The following is a 16,729-nucleotide window of genomic DNA, read 5'->3' on the forward strand; positions in this document are numbered from 1 at the left end:
TTCTAGACCCCACAGCTGGGGGAAATATCCTTTCTGCATCTACTCTGTCTATCCCTTTAAGAATTTTGTAAATTTCTATGAGATCGCCTCTCATTCTTCTGAACTCCAGAGAATACAGGCCCAGTCTCCTCAGTCTCTCATAGGATAATCCCACTATCCCAGGAATCAGTCTGGAGAACCTCCACTGCATTCCCTCTATGGCAAGTATATCCTTCCTCCGGCACGGGGACCAGAACTGCATAAAATATTCCAAATGCGGCCTCACCAATTCTCTATACAATTGAAGCAAGACATCTTTGCTCCAGTACTCAAATCCTCTTGTGATAAAGGCTAACATATCGGTTGCCTTCCTAATTGCTTGCTGCACCTGCATGCTAGCTTTCAGTGACTTATGAACAAAGGCACCTTTGGACATCGATACTTTTCAATCTCTCACCATTTAAGAAATATCCTGTACCTCTGTTTCTTCTATCAAAGTGGACAACCTCAAACTTAGTCACATTATATTCCATCTGCCATGTTCTTTCCCACTCACTCAGCCTGTCCAATTCCCCTTGAAGCCTCTTTGCATCCTCCTCACAACTCGCATTCAAAGAACACAGAAAATTACAGCACAGGAACAGGCCCTTCGGCCCTCCAAGCCTGCGCCGATCCAGATCCTCTATCTAAACATGACGCCTATTTTCTAAGGGTCTGTATCTCTTTACTTCCTGCCCATTCATGTATCTGTCTAGATACATCTTAAAAGACGCTATCATGCCCGCGTCTACCACCTCCGCTGGCAACGCGTTCCAGGCACCCACCACCCTCTGCGTAAAGAACTTTCCATGCATATCCCCCCTAAACTTTTCCCCTTTCACTTTGAACTCGTGACCCCTAGTAATTGAATCCCCCACTCTGGGGAAAAAGCTTCTTGCTATCCACCCTGTCTATACCTCTCATGATTTTGTACACCTCAATCAGGTCCCCCCTCAACCTCCGTCTTTCGAATGAAAATAATCCTAATCTACTCGACCTCTCTTCATAGCTAGCGCCCTCCATACCAGGCAACATCCTGGTGAACCTCCTCTGCACCCTCTCCAAAGCATCCACATCCTTTTGGTAATGTGGCGACCAGAACTGCACACAGTATTCCAAATATGGCCGAACCAAAGTCCTATACAACTGTAACATGACCTGCCAACTCTTGTACTCAATACCCCGTCTGATGAAGGAAAGCATGCCGTATGCCTTCTTGACCACTCTATTGACCTGCGTTGCCACCTTCAGGGAACAATGGACCTGAACACCCAAATCTCTCTGTACATCAATTTTCCCCAGGACTTTTCCATTTACTGTATAGTTCACTCTTGAATTGGATCCTCCAAAATGCATCACCTCGCATTTGCCCTGATTGAACTCCATCTGCCATTTCTCTGCCCAACTCTCCAGTCTATCTATATTCTCTGACAGTCCCCTTCACTATCTGCTACTCCACCAATCTTAGTGTCGTCTGCAAACTTGCTAATCAGACCACCTATACTTTCCTCCAAATCATTTATGTATATCACAAACAACAGTGGTCCCAGCACTGATCCCTGTGGAACACCACTGGTCACACGTCTCCATTTTGAGAAACTCCCTTCCACTGCTACTCTCTGTCTCCTGTTGCCCAGCCAGTTCTTTATCCATCTAGCTAGTACACCTTGGACCCCATGCGCCTTCACTTTCTCCATCAGCATACCATGGGGAACCTTATCAAACGCCTTACTGAAGTCCATGTATATGACATCTACAGCCCTTCCCTCATCAATCAACTTTGTCACTTCCTCAAAGAATTCTATTAAGTTGGTAAGACATGACCTTCCCTGCACAAAACCATGTTGCCTATCACTGATAAGCCCATTTTCTTACAAATGGGAATAGATCCTATCCCTCAGTAACTTCTCCAGCAGCTTCCCTACCACTGACGTCAGGCTCACTGGTCTATAATTACCTGGATTATCCCTGCTACCCTTCTTAAACAAGGGGACAACATTAGCAATTCTCCAGTCCTCCGGGACCTCACCCGTGTTTAAGGATGCTGCAAAGATATCTGTTAAGGCCCCAGCTATTTCCTCTCTCGCTTCCCTCAGTAACCTGGGATAGATCCCATCCGGACCTGGGGACTTGTCCACCTTAATGCCTTTTAGAATACCCAACACTTCCTCCCTCCTTATGCCGACTTGACCTAGAGTAATCAAACATCTGTTCCTAACCTCAACATCCTTCTTGTCCCTCTCCTCGGTGAATACCGATGCAAAGTAGTCGTTTAGAATCTCACCCATTTTCTCTGACTCCACGCATAACTTTCCTCCTTTGTCCTTGAGTGGGCCAATCCTTTCTCTAGTTACCCTCCTGCTCCTTATATATGAATAAAAAGCTTTGGGATTTTCCTTAACCCTGTTTGCTAAAGATATTTCATGACCCCTTTTAGCCCTCTTAATTCCTCGTTTCAGATTGGTCCTACATTCCCGATATTCTTTCAAAGCTTCGTCTTTCTTCAGCCTCCTAGACCTTATGTATGCTTCCTTTTTCCTCTTAACTAGTCTCACAATTTCACCTGTCATCCATGGTTCCCTAATCTTGCCATTTCTATCCCTCATTTTCACAGGAACACGTCTCTCCTGCACGCTAATCAACCTCTCTTTAAAAGCCTCCCACATATCAAATGTGGATTTACCTTCAAACAGCTGTTCCCAATCTACATTCCCCAGCTCCTACCGAATTTTGGTATAGTTGGCCTTCCCCCAATTTAGCACTCTTCCTTTAGGACCACTCTCGTCCTTGTCCATGAGTATTCTAAAACTTATGGAATTGTGATCACTATTTCCAAAGTAGTCCCCTACTGAAACTTCAACCACCTGGCCGGGCTCATTCCCCAACACCAGGTCCAGTATGGCCCCTTCCCGAGTTGGACTATTTACATACTGCTCTAGAAAACCCTCCTGGATGCTTCTGACAAATTTTTCTCCATCTAGACCTCTAACACTAAGTGAATCCCAGTCAATGTTGGGAAAATTAAAATCTCCTATCACCACCACCCTGTTGCTCCTACATCTTTCCATAATCTGTTTACATATTTGTACCTCTATCTCACGCTCGCTGTTGGGAGGCCTGTAGTACAGCCCCAACATTGTTACCGTACCCTTCCTATTTCTGAGTTCTGCCCATATTGCCTCACTGCTCGAGTCCTCCATAGTGCCCTCCTTCAGCACAGCTGTGATATCCTCTTTGACCAGTAATGCAACTCCTCCACCCCTTTTACCTCCCTCTCTAACTCACCTGAAGCATCGATATCCTGGGATATTTAGTTGCCAATCATGCCCTTCCCTCAACCAAGTCTCAGTAATAGCAATGACATCATACTCCCAGGTACTAATCCAAGCCCTAAGTTCATCTGCCTTACCTACTACATTTCTTGCATTAAAACAAATGCACCTCAGACCACCACTACCTTTGCGTTCATCATCTGCTCCCTGCCTACTCTTCCCCTTAGTCACGCTGACTTCATTATCTAGTTCCTTACAGGCTTTCGTTACTACCTCCTTACTGTCCACTGACCTCCTCATTTGGTTCCCATCCCCCTGCCACATTAGTTTAAACCCTCCCCAACAGCGTTAGCAAAAGCACTCCCAAGGACATTGGTTCCAGTCCGGCCCAGGTGTAGACCGTCCAATTTGTAATAGTCCCACCTCCCCCAGAACCGGTCCCAATGTCCCAAAAATCTGAACCCCTCCTTCCTGCACCATCTCTCAAGCCACGCATTCATCCTGACTATTCTTTCATTTCTACTCTGACTATCATGTGGCACTGGTAGCAATCCTGAGATTACTACCTCTGAGGTCCTACTTTTTAACGGCTCCTAACTCCCTAAATTCTGCTTGTAGGACCTCATCCCGTTTTTTACCTATGTCATTGGTGCCTATGTGCACAATGACAACTGGCTGTTCACCCTCCCCCTTCAGAATGTTCTGCAGCCGATCTGAGACATCCCTGACCCGTGCACCTGGGAGGCAACATACCATTCGGGAGTCTCGTTTTCGACCACAGAACCGCCTATCTACTCCCCTTACAATCGAATCCCCGATGACTATAGCCCTTCCACTCTTTTTCCCGCCCTTCCGAACAGCAGAGCCAGCCACGGTTTTCAAGCCAGCCACCAAGTTTTGTGTCATCTGCAAACTTGGAAATATTACAATTAGTTCCCACATCCAAATCATTGCAATATATTGTGAACAGCTGGGGCCCAAGCACTGCTCCTTGCAGTACCCCACTGGTCACAGCCTGCCAACCTGAGAATGATCCATTTATTTGTACTCTCTGTTTTCTACCTGTTACCCAATCCTCAGTCCATGCTAGTATATTACCCCCAGTCCCATGCATTTTAATTTTGCTTAGTAACCTCCTATGTGGGACTTTATCAAAAGCCTTCTGAAAGTCCAAATACACCACATCCACTGGTTCCCCCTTATCCACACTGCTAGTAACATCTTCAAAAAACTCTAACAAGTTTGTCAAACATGATTTTCCCTTCGTAAATCCATGTTGACTCTGCCCAATCAGACCATTATTTTCTAAGTGTCCAGTAATCATATCCTTTAGAATAGATTCTAGTATTTTCTCTACTACTGACGTCAGGCTAGTCGGTCTGTAGTTCCCTGTTTTCTCTGTCCCTTCTCAAACAGTGGGATTACATTTGCAACCTTCCAATCTGCAGGCACCATTGCAGAATTTGTAGAATTTTGGAAGATGATCACCATTGCATCCACTATCTCTGTAGCCATCTCTTTCAACACTCTAGGTTGAAGATCATCAGGTCTGCGAATTTGTCAACTTTAAGTCCCATTAATTTCTCCAATGCTACCTTTTTACTAATCCTAATTTCTTTCAGTTCCTCATTCTCACTAGACCCTTGGATCTCAAGTATTTTAGAGCGACTTCTTGCATCTTCCTCCGTGAAGACAAACACAAAGTAACTATTTAGCTTCTCTGCCATTTCTCTATTCCCCATTTAAAAATTCTCCTGTTTCTGCCTGTAATGGACCCACATTTGTCTTTGCCAATTTTTCATGTTTGCGTGACAACTTTCTCTCCTCCTTTAAAGACATGGGCAGCACAGTGGCGCAGTGGTTAGCACCGCAGCCTCACAGCTCCAGCGATCCGGGTTCAATTCTGGGTACTGCCTGTGCGGAGTTTGCAAGTTCTCCCTGTGTCTGCGTGGGTTTCCTCCCACATGCCAAAGACTTGCAGGTTGATAGGTTAATTGGCCATTATAAATTGCCCCTAGTATAGGTAGGTGGTAGGGAAATATAGGGACAGGTGGGGATGTGGTAGGAATACGGAATTAGGGTAGGATTAGTATAAATGGGTGGTTGATGGTCGGCACAGACTCGGTGGGCCGAAGGGCCTGTTTCAGTGCTGTATCTCTAAACTAAACTAAACATACCTATAGAAGCTTTTCCAATCCATGTTTATATTTCTTGCCAGTTTACATTCATATTCCTCGAGGCGGCCAACATCCCCAGCTTGTACACACTACTGAGTCAGCGGTGCTTGAGATGGCTTGGCCATGTGAGCCGCATGGAAGATGGCAGGATCCCCAAAGACACATTGTACAGCGAGCTTGCCACTGGTATCAGACCCACCGGCCATCCACGTCTCCGCTTTAAAGACGTCTGCAAACGCGACATGAAATCCTGTGACATTGATCACAAGTCGTGGGAGTCAGTTGCCAGCGTTCGCCAGAGCTGGCGGGCAGCCATAAAGACAGGGCTAAAATGTGGCGAGTCGAAGAGACTTAGTAGTTGGCAGGAAAAAAGACAGAGGCGCAAGGGGAGAGCCAACTGTGCAACAGCCCTGACAAACAAATTTCTCTGCAGCACCTGTGGAAGAGCCTGTCACTCTAGAATTGGCCTTTATAGCCACTCCAGGCGCTGCTTCACAAACCACTGACCACCTCCAGGCGCGTATCCATTGTCTCTCGAGATAAGGAGGCCCAAAAGAAAGAACATTCATATTGTTTTCTCTCTCTATCACGTTCTTGGTCCTCCTTTGCTGGATTTTAAAATACTTCCAATCCTCCAGCTTACGACTTTTTTTTGGCAACTTTGATCTAATACTGTCTTCAACTTCCTTTGTTAGCCGTACTGGCTCGCTTTCCCCGTTGGGTTCTTTTGCCTTAATATTTGTTTTTTGAAAACCATGAATTAATTCTTTTAAATATGAGCCATTGCCTATCTTCTGTCAAACCTTTTAATGTATTTTTCCAATGAACCACGGCCAAATTGCTCCTCATCCCTTCATAATTGCCCTTGTTTAAATTTAAGACACTAGTTTTGGATTGAACTACACCTTTTTCAAACTTAATGGAAAATTCTTTCATATTATGATCACTTTTCCCGAAAGGTTCTTTTACCTCCAGGTTATTAATTAGCTCTTTCTCATTGCATAATACTAGATCCAAAATAGCCTGTTCCCTAATTGGTTCCTTTACATATTGCTCCAGGAATCCTCCTTCCACAGCATTGGTGTGCATTAGATTTATCCAGTCTATATGTAGATTGAGGTCACCCATGATTACTGCATTGCCCTTGCTACATGCGCTTCTAATTTCCTGATTTATACCATGCCCTGCGTTACCACTACTGTTTGGTGGCCTGTAAACCTCTCCTACTAATAATTGTTTCCCCTTACTGTTTCCTAGATTCACCCAAACAGATTCTACATCCTGTTCTTCTGATTGAAGATTCTGTCTCACGAATGCACTGATCCTATCCCTTATTATCAGCACTACCCCACCTCCTTTTCCTTTTGCCTGTCCTTCCTAAATGTCGACAATCCTTTCAATATTCAGTTCCCATCATGGTCACCCTGCAGCCACATCTCCGTAATGGCAATAAAGTCATAGCGCAGGTAGACGTAAATGGATAACAACTCACCTACCTTGTTGCAAATGCTGCGTGCAGTCAAATTGAGTGCTTTTAATTCTTTTTAACATAATTTTGTATTTTGACCCTGGTTGGTTTTAGCATCTCCTTCTGCTGCTTTCCACTTTCATTCACAGCTTTTCTACTTCCCTCAACACGCTTTGTTTTTTTCCTATCTGTATTCCCTCGCAGGTTCCCAACCCCCTGACTAGCTAGTTTAAACCCTCCTCAATAGCACTAGCAAATCTGCCTGCGAGGAGATTGTTAATCATCTCTTCTATGTAACCTTACCACATGCTTTCTCGAAGTCCCAAGTAGACAACATTCATAGAAGCTTGGCCATCCACCATGTTAATGACCTCCTTAAAAGAAGACAACAGCAACTTGTGTTTATCTAGCACCTTTAACATAATAAAACATCCCAAGGCGCTTCACAGGAGCATTAAAACAAAGTATAACATCGAGCCACATGAGATATTAGGTTAGATGACCAAATGTTTGGTCCAAGAGGTAGGTTTTAAAGAGTGTCTTAAAGGAGGAAAATGAAGTGGGGGGTGTAGGGAGGGTATTCTGCTGCTTGGATCCTAGGCAACTGAAGGCATGGGGAGTGAGTAAAATTGGGGTTGCACAAGAGGACAGAATTAGAGGAGCGCAGATATCTCAGAAGGTTGTGGGGCTGGAGCAGATTACAGGGAATGGGGGTGGGGAGGTTAGACCATGGAGAGGTTTGAAAACTAGGATGAGAATTTTGAAATCAGGACGTTGCTTGACTGGCAGAGACTGTAGGTCAGCGAGCATAGGGGTGATAGGGGAATGGGACTTGGTGTGCGTTAAGACACGGGCAAGTTTATGGAAAGTAGAATGTGGGAGACTAGCCAGCCATGAGTGCATTGGAATAATCAAGTCTAGAGGTAACAAAGTCATGGATGAGGGTTGCAGCAGCAGATGAGCTGAGACAAAGGCGAAGTCGGGCGATTTTACAGAGGTGGAAATAAGTGATCTTGGTGATGGCGCAAATATGAGGTTAGAAACTCATTTTGGGGGAGCAGATGTGATACCAAGGTCATGAACAGACTGGCTTAATCTCAGATTGTTGCCAGGGAGAAGGATGGAATCAGTAGCTAGGAAACGGAGTTTGGATTGGGGACAGAAAACAATGGTTTCAGTCTTTTCAATATTTAATTGAAGGAAATTTCTGCTCATCCAGTACTGGATGTCAGATAAACAGTCTGATACTTTAGCAACAGTGGAGGGGTTGAGAAAAGTGTTGGTGAGGTCGAGCTGGGTCTTGCCAGTGAATGCATCTCAACTAACACTGTGTTTTCGGATGATGTTGCCGATGTCGATGTAAAGTAAGAGGGGGTCAAGGATAGATCCTAGGGGGGGCACCAGAGGCAATGATGCGGTAGCAGGAAGAGAAGCCATTGCAAGTGATTCTCGAGTACAATTAGGGAGATAGGAATGGAACCAGATGAGAGCAGTCCCACCCAGCTGGATGACAGGAGGAGGATGGTGTGGTCAACGATGTCAGAGGCTGCAGACATGTTCAGAAGGACGAGGAGGGAAAGTTTACCTTTCACAGTCACTTGGGATGTCATTTGTGACTTTGACGAGAGCTATTTTGGTGCTGTGGCAGGGGCGGAAACATGATTGGAGGGATTCAAACATGGATTTCCGGGCATAGTAGGCACGGATTTGGGAGGCTATAATATGTTCAAGGACTTTGGAGAGGAAAGGGAGGTTGGAGATGGTACGGTAGTTTGTAAGGACAATGGTCAAGGGTTTTTTTTTTTCAGGAGAGGGGTGATGACGGCAGATTTAAAAGAGAGAAGGACTACACTTGGAGAGAGAACTGTTAACAATATCGACTAACATGGGAACCAGGAGGGGAAGTTGGCTGATCAGTTTAGTGCGAGTAGGATCGAGGGAACAGAAGGTGGGTCTTGAGGACCAGATGAGCTCAGGGAGGGCATGAGGGGAGATGGGAGAAAAACTAAATAAAGAAGAGAGCTCAGAGCAAGGGCAGAGGAGAGCATTATAGGAAGTTTGGCCAGGTGGACTACTGGAGGAAGAGACGTGTCAAAGGCAGCTGATTGGAAGGTCTTGATCTTAATGATAAACAAGTCCATGAGCTCCTCTCACTTATTGTTGGAGGTGAGAATGGAGGGGAGAGGGGTTTAAGAAGATTGTTTGTAATAGAGAAAAGAAGCTGGAGGTTATCTTTGCATTCCAGGATGATCTTTGAATGGTGAGCAGTTTCAGCAGACGAGAGCAGGACCTGATGATAGTGTTTTAAGTGTTCCAGTCACATGTGGTGGATGGCTAAATAGGTTGTCCGCCATGTCCTTTTAAAGTCTGCATCCCTTGAACTTAAGGGAGTGGCGATGAGTGCCGTACCGAGGGGAACTGCCAGGGTGCGAGAAAATGATGGTCTTTTACTGGGGACTAGAGCATCAAAGGTAAAGGTGAGAGTGCAGTTCAACTAAATTCGTCAGACATGATGTATCTATCACAAATTAATACTGATCAGTTGATACTTGTCCAAGTATTGTCACTCTCTGATCTATTCCGGTATCCTCCCCACAATTAATGTTAATCTGACATGTCTGTGGTTATCATGGCTGGGATTTTACACCCCCAACCCCTCCCCCCCCCGGGAATGGGCTTGGAGATGGTTTGGGGGGTGGGGGTGGCAGTGGATGGTGGGTGCGAAAATCAATTGGGGTGGTGGGGTGTGCCATGCCCATCACCTACCTGCCCCCACTGGTATTTCACCAGCGATAAGGAAGGTGGCAGGTAGCCTGCCTTCCCTAAGGCCAGTTGAGATCCTTAAGTAGCCAATTAATGGCCACTTAAGGTCCTCAAGTTGCCAATTAATGGCCACTTAAGGTCCTCTTCCCACTGCCAGTGGTATTGTATCAGCAGCAACGGGCACATCACCAGGTGGGGAGGTTGCCTTGCCCTGTTAAACCTGGTAGCCTTCATACAGGCTGGGGGGCGGTAGTTCCTCCCTGTGCCCCACAGAGGACCCCCTCCCACCCAGCAGCGTGGGGTGCCCTCGCTAGAACACCACTACCTGCTCTGGCGATCGATATTCGTGTTCTTTTTGTTTTGTTTGCTTTTTTTCTCTCTCTCCCCTTCCTCCCCTTTGCTGGAGCCTAGCTAATTGGCTGCACCGAGCCCCGACCCCTCTTACCACCTTCTTCAGACTGCATCGCAGGCTGGGTCCAGGGACTGCTGCAGTTCCAGCAGTGGCCACTGCTGCCTGGACTGAAGCTGGCCCTCTGGCTGGCAGCTCTTGGAGGTGGGGCATCCTGCCTCAGAGGGGCGGAAGCCACGACTGCAGATAGTTAATTGTCTGAGGACAGTTAAATGTGGTCATGGCTTCCAGGGCCAGCGGAGGAAGGCTTGCTCCTGTCTTTCCAGCCACTGGGCAGGGCCACCACCATCTCATGAAATCCTGGGCCTGATTTTGCCTTCCCTTCCTCCTTTAATAATGGAGTGACATTTGCAATTTTGCAATCCAGGTGCAATTCCTGGATCTAGAGAGCTTTGGAAAATCGTGACTCATGCATCTGCAATTTCCTCACCTAGTTCTTTTAAATCTTGGAGTGGACTGATTTGTCTATCTTGTGTACATTAATTTTTCCATTACCATTTTTTAAAACTTATGTTAAATCTACTAAGTTTGTTCCCTTCCCTCAGTTTTAGGTTCACTTATACCACTGGTATTTTATCCATTCATTCACTGGAAAAAGGATACAAAGTAGAAATTTAACGAATGTGCCATTTGCTTATTATCCATTATAGACTCGCCTGTATCCATCTTGAATGAGTCAACGTTCCCTTTTATTGCCCTCTTTCTCTTAATATAATTTATAAAAACTTTTGCTGTTAGCTTTGATTGTTGCAAGTTTTTTTTAATGACTCCCAGTCCATTGTCTTTCCCCTTTTCCTCGTGTTTCTGTAAGCTTTTTTTTAAGCTTACTGTCTCTTGTGTTATTTGCTGACCATTGTTCTGACCAGGTGAGAAAGCGGTCTAGGGGTTCCATCTCAGCCTTTGCCTGGTTTGAATGTAACAGGGTTTATTTTTTATAACAGTGTTTAGCTACCCTCAGTGAATCCTTGTTCACTGTTCTCCAATTGTAAGGCAAAGAAATCAACCAGACAGGTTTTCTTAAACTTACACCTTACTTGTTTAAATCTCTTAAGCTCAAAACTCTAATTTGGTTAACACTACTCCGAATATGCGACGCGACCAAGCTAGCATACATATGTGATGAACACATACGCAGATAGAGACAGAAAAGGAGCAAGAATAAAGGGGAAAAGTTTGAAGTAATAGCTGGGGTTCATTTACTGTCCTTTGAGTTCAATGTAGAGTCTTTGATTGCAGTTAAGTCTTGCCGTTTCGTTGGGGCCCAGTGTACGCTTTCAAACTTGTTTCGATATAGGAGTCTTGAGGTTTAAGTGGCTTCAGTGGATTTGGAAATTCGAGGGAGAGCGAGCTTCCTTTTCTGTTGTCTTCAAAGCAGTCTCTGACTTCAAACTGTCCTCATTTTCAAAAACCCTGGGCCAGCAGGTTAGTCATGTGACTAATTTTTTAAACAAACTCTACTGCGTTTTTGTAGATTCCTTTCATCTTAGCAGACACCTGGGGTGGGGAAATGGAATGCTGGCTTGTTCTATCTTCAGTGTCTGGTGATCAAAATTCATTTGGGTTAATTGGATCAGGGAGCAGTTCCATTGTCTTTTCTGAGGCAACTGTCTCTTAGAATGCAAAATTTTCCAGCCACTGCTGATCTCTTTAAACAATTCATCTTTTCAGTCCAGCAACAGTTTAAAATTAATATTTCATATGGTGAAATTAATATGCCTTATTCATGGCAGATGGGGTCTGCATGACACCATGCTTACCTAACTATATAAGTGGAGCCATTGCCGTTTAGGGTTATGTACTAAGTATTTATTTGAATACTTTCCACTACTTGTAGGCTTACCCATTAACAATCCAGCCCACTTTACTATGGTCATCTTGTTCATCTCCTTGAAGCTCGTCTTAATTAAATTTAGAACCTTGGCTTGTGATTCTCTTTTCTCCCCCTCAAACCCATTATCAAAATCAGTCATGTTATGGTTGCTATTTTGAAGATGCTTCCTTACAATCAGATAGTTAACTAATTTTGGTTCGTTATGCACCACTAATTCTAGTAAGGCATGTTCCCTTCTCGATTTTAAAACACATTGTTCTAGAAAATTGTCCTGAAAGTATTTTACAACTTCATTGTCTTTACTACTTGAGCTGTTCTATCTCTCCCTCTTTATGTGGAAATTAAAATCTCCCATTCGAACTGGATCTCTTTTGGTGCATGCTTCCCTGATCTCTGTATTTATGGAGTCCACTACTATCAGGAACACTGCAAACAAATCCTACCAGTGTCTTGCATCCTTTGCTGTTCCTTACCTCTACCCATCGTGTTTCCATTGCCTGATCACCAGTACTAAAAACACTTTCTACTGTGGTAAATGTATCGGTTATCAATATTGTTACTTCCCCTACTTTGCCAATTTCCCTGTCCTTTCTGAAGATGCTATAGCCTGAAATATTTCCTTTCTTTATTTTCTACATTTGGAAAGCAGTTCTGATGGAAAGCGAAATGCTCACAATGTGTTTCCTTTTTGATATTGTGAAATTTAGGACTGATGGTACTGCATCCTTTTTAGTTTCTATAAATAAGTTAACTGTCGACTTTTTATGCATTACATCACTTTGTGGCAGAGACTTGGGTACATCTGTTTCCTGCCATCATCACTCTGTTTAAAGACAAAGTGCTTTGTGATCTGTGCAAAGATGTTTTGCAGAAGGATTTGTGCGGAGGAGAACTTGATATGCAGCACGGGTATTTAAAAATACCATCATTATATATAGAAACTATGTCCCAAAAGAACAAAAATAAAACTATAGCACCTCAAAACTAGAAATGTTTAAAATATCAATGATGAGGCTGTATTTGGCCTTGTACACTCAGATATGATGTTAAGAAGGTGGTAAAGTTGCAAAGTGCCTATCAGGCTCATCCAGGATAGAGAATATTGAAGTGTAGGTACAAACTAAATATGAGTGGTGGGGGGGGGGGGGGGTGGGGGGAGGTTGTATTGTTTATCCTCCACTCTAATGTAAGATTTTTATTTTTTCTCTCTCTTTCCCCATCGCCTCACAACCAAGATACAAAGTGATGCTTTTTCCAACAACTTGTGTGTTTCCAATGTTCTTGATCAAATGATTAGTGCTTTATATAAAGCCACAATGGACCTGAAAGATAGCCATTGTTTACTTGTCGTTTATACTTCATTTTGAATCAAATATTGTAGAATTAGATTTTTGTAATAAAGTAGTTTTTTCATAGAATATAACTAAACTCAATGCCACCATTTTAATCTTCTGGAAAGAGAAATTTTGTTTTAAGAAGAAGGAGATTCTTCCCTACCCGCCCCCCCCCCCCCCCAGTTCAGCCTACAAAAAGATATAATGTACTACTGATCCCATCTATCCACAGTGGTATAATTAACAATGCTCCCATTTTCTTTTGCACTTTTCAAAGTTTACACTTACGTCCTGGGCATCCCTCAATCTGACCTATAGAATGTATAAACTGTTGCATAGAGTTATTCTAACCTATTTGTTATGTATTATTGTTTGGCAATGTCAAGATGATTTTGCTATGTATGTCCATGCAGCTGATTTTATAATTCCTCTGCAGAATCTACCCTCCCTAAATTGTACAAATTTGTTTTTTGCATTCATATTCATTTTACGTACTGCACACATTGTCCTACACCAATGTAAAAATTGATTTTGCTGCATTGAAGTTGCTATATTAATGTAAGTTGTTGTATTTGAGAGAGTCCTGAGGATGTCAGCAGGCTATTCAATCCAGAGTTGCATCGCCACTCAGTCTGATCCTGTTCTCAACAGATACATGCTTCTAGCAGAAGTCATTGGGATACGTATTAGGGGAGGAGCCCATTAGGAGCTTATTTGTTTTTAGTCTCTATTGTAGCACCCTACTGTTAGCCATGCCCATTATCATCTAACTCATAAATCCATGGACTGAACTTCAGACATTCTTGATCTGTAGAGCACAAATACTCATTAGTGAACTCTCTGAGCCATTAGTTATCCCTCTTATGTATACTTTCAAAAAATGTTTCCTAATTATACCAGATCATTCTAGTGAAACATAGTACAAAACAATTGATGAATTTTGAAGTGCAAAAAGTATGGAAAGGCAAACATTTGACAAATCAAATTATGATTCTGAATATTATCAGAAATTTGTTAAGCAAGTCTTAACTAGCCCACTTGAGATCTTAATGTTAGTTTGCACAACTGTGTCTGTTCAGAGTAGGAGACATGCCTCAAAGCTCCAACTGCAGTCATTAGAAATTTGTCTTGCCGGTGGCAGATGGCAGGCTGTTATTAACGCCTTGTGGTTTGGGCTTTTGACCGAATTACTTTAAAAATATCAAATCCTATGCAGACTTATCAGTAAAGCTAAATGAATTTTCTGTGTAATATTAACCTGCAAGATTATTGATTCAAAATGCTGCATATTTCAGTACTGTTAAGCTTGTTTAATCTCTTGGAACACCTTTTAAATTGGAAGTCAAGTTCAAAGTGCCAAAACAATGGTAGGACTACATAGGATAAGAAAATAAGTATTTACTTGATAAAATACTCAGATATTTTCACTACATTCTATTGATCTAACATTTGATTTGAAAATGTAAGTTAATTTCATTTGGTGTTGCTTTTTGTTCTGTTTACTCTTAGTGCTTCAAAACTCTTAATATCTTTCACACAAAATAATTGCATCACCCATATGAACGATGGCTGTACAAGCTTGGGAGGGCAGTGGATATCCTAGGAAAGTCATGGGTTGAATAAAGAATTTGGCTGCAAAAGAGGAAGTAGTTAGGGGAGTGATGTTAGGCTGGTGCATTCTATGTAAAGTGACCTTGGGGTCTATGCCTTTTCTGATTTTATGCTCCTCATTGATCTGATTGGTCAGATTCACAACTGATGCCCAACTTTAGTGGAGTCTGATGAAATGGTCAAAGAGTTGCAAAAGGACCTCTATATTACTTGCACTGGCTAGAACTATGGCAGATAAAATTCAGTATAGGTAAGTACAAGGTGTTGCACATTGGGATGGGAAAAAATGGAGGATAGAATGAGTGAATGAAGTTGAACCAGAAGGGAAAAGGCTGAAAGAGCTCCGAGAGTGATTGGATATGGCCAGTGTAGAGTCAATCATTGCAGAGCTTCAAGTAATGAAGTTGAACTATTTTGCCAGATCAGTCAGGTATAACTCTGAGGTCATTTTGCTGAAGTTGTATAATTTAAAAAAAAAATTGTTTCTGGTATGTGGGCATCGCTGGCTAGGCCAGCATTTATTGGAAAGGTTGGAAAAACTTGAACTCCGATGCCATGAGAGGGATTTTATAGAGGTATGCAAGACAAGAAATGTAATTGAAAGGGTTAATCCTTAACAACATGTCCTATAGTTTTGTTTAATTTGAAACCAATTGACAAACTGATGTGGGGAAATGCTTCTTCATGGAAAGAGTGTTAATACCTGTAATGGCTTTCTAGGTAGGGTAGTGGAGGAAGAATCCTGGAATCATTCACGAAGCGGTAAGATATTGTGATTGAGATACATACTCTCTTTGGAAGAATGAGCTAGAGACCAAATGGTGGTGGTCTTCTGTATTTATCTTGATTTTTCTTTTAAAAAAAGATGTTCTGGCTGTGGTTATGTTAGATTCGTTGGGCTGTTTCGAGATAAAGAACTCATTGAATGCACTGTCGCAGTTCCTAAATTTACTTTTAAAAACTGCGGACAACTAGTGCCATTATAATGTAGTAATGGCTCCCCCTTGAGGAAATTAAAATATTTCTCTGAAGTCTTAAAAGGGCTTTATCGAAACATGATAAGTTTACAGTTTATTTATTAATAGTTGACTACAATGTTTCAAACACAGGTAGAAACTCTTCAATTTAATGATGAAGCTCCAGTAGCAATTAACTGAATAAACAATGAAAACTGAAAAGGCAAAATAGGAACATAAGAAATAGGAGCCGGTTTAGGCCATACTACCCCTCAAACCGACTCTGCCATTCAATAAGATAACGGTTGATCTTTGACATCAACTCCACTTTCCCGCCTGATCCCCATAACCCTGGAGTCCAGGAAATGTCACTGGTAGTCATAGAGTCGTACAGCATAGAAACAGGCCCTTCGGCCCACCACGTCCATGCCGACCATAATGCCTATCTATACTAATCCCACCTGCCTGCATTAATTCCATATCCCTCTATGCCTTGCTCATTCAAGTACCTGTCCAGATGCCTCTTAAATGTTGCTACCGTTCATGCCTCCACCATCTCCTCTGGCAGCTCATTCCAGATACCCACTATTTTTCGTGTGAAAAATTTACTCCTTTGATCCCCTTTTAACCTCCTCCCTCTCACCTTAAATCTATGCCCTCTAGTTTTAGTCACCCGTACCATGGGAAACAGACTCTGGCTATCTACCCTAAAAATGCCCCTCATAATTTTATATACCTCTATCATGTCCCCTCTCAGCCTCCTTCGCTGCAGGGAAAACAGACCCAGCCTATCCAATCTCTCTTCAGAACTCAAGCCCTCCAAACCAGGCAACATCCTTGTGAATCTTTTCTGAACCCTCTCTAGCTTAATGTTATAACACCGTTTATAA

At 43.0% G+C, this 16,729-nt stretch overlaps 1 protein-coding gene across 4 annotated transcripts in view; it reads left to right on the forward strand.

Moving 5' to 3' along the window:
• acbd5a (acyl-CoA binding domain containing 5a) overlaps positions 1–16,729 on the forward strand; it is a 123,299-nt gene that overhangs the window by 56,810 nt on the left and 49,760 nt on the right. The gene's annotated exons all lie outside the window — the stretch shown is intronic.

This window comes from Heterodontus francisci, chromosome 2, assembly GCF_036365525.1.
Source record: "Heterodontus francisci isolate sHetFra1 chromosome 2, sHetFra1.hap1, whole genome shotgun sequence".
Lineage (NCBI taxonomy): Eukaryota > Metazoa > Chordata > Chondrichthyes > Heterodontiformes > Heterodontidae > Heterodontus > Heterodontus francisci.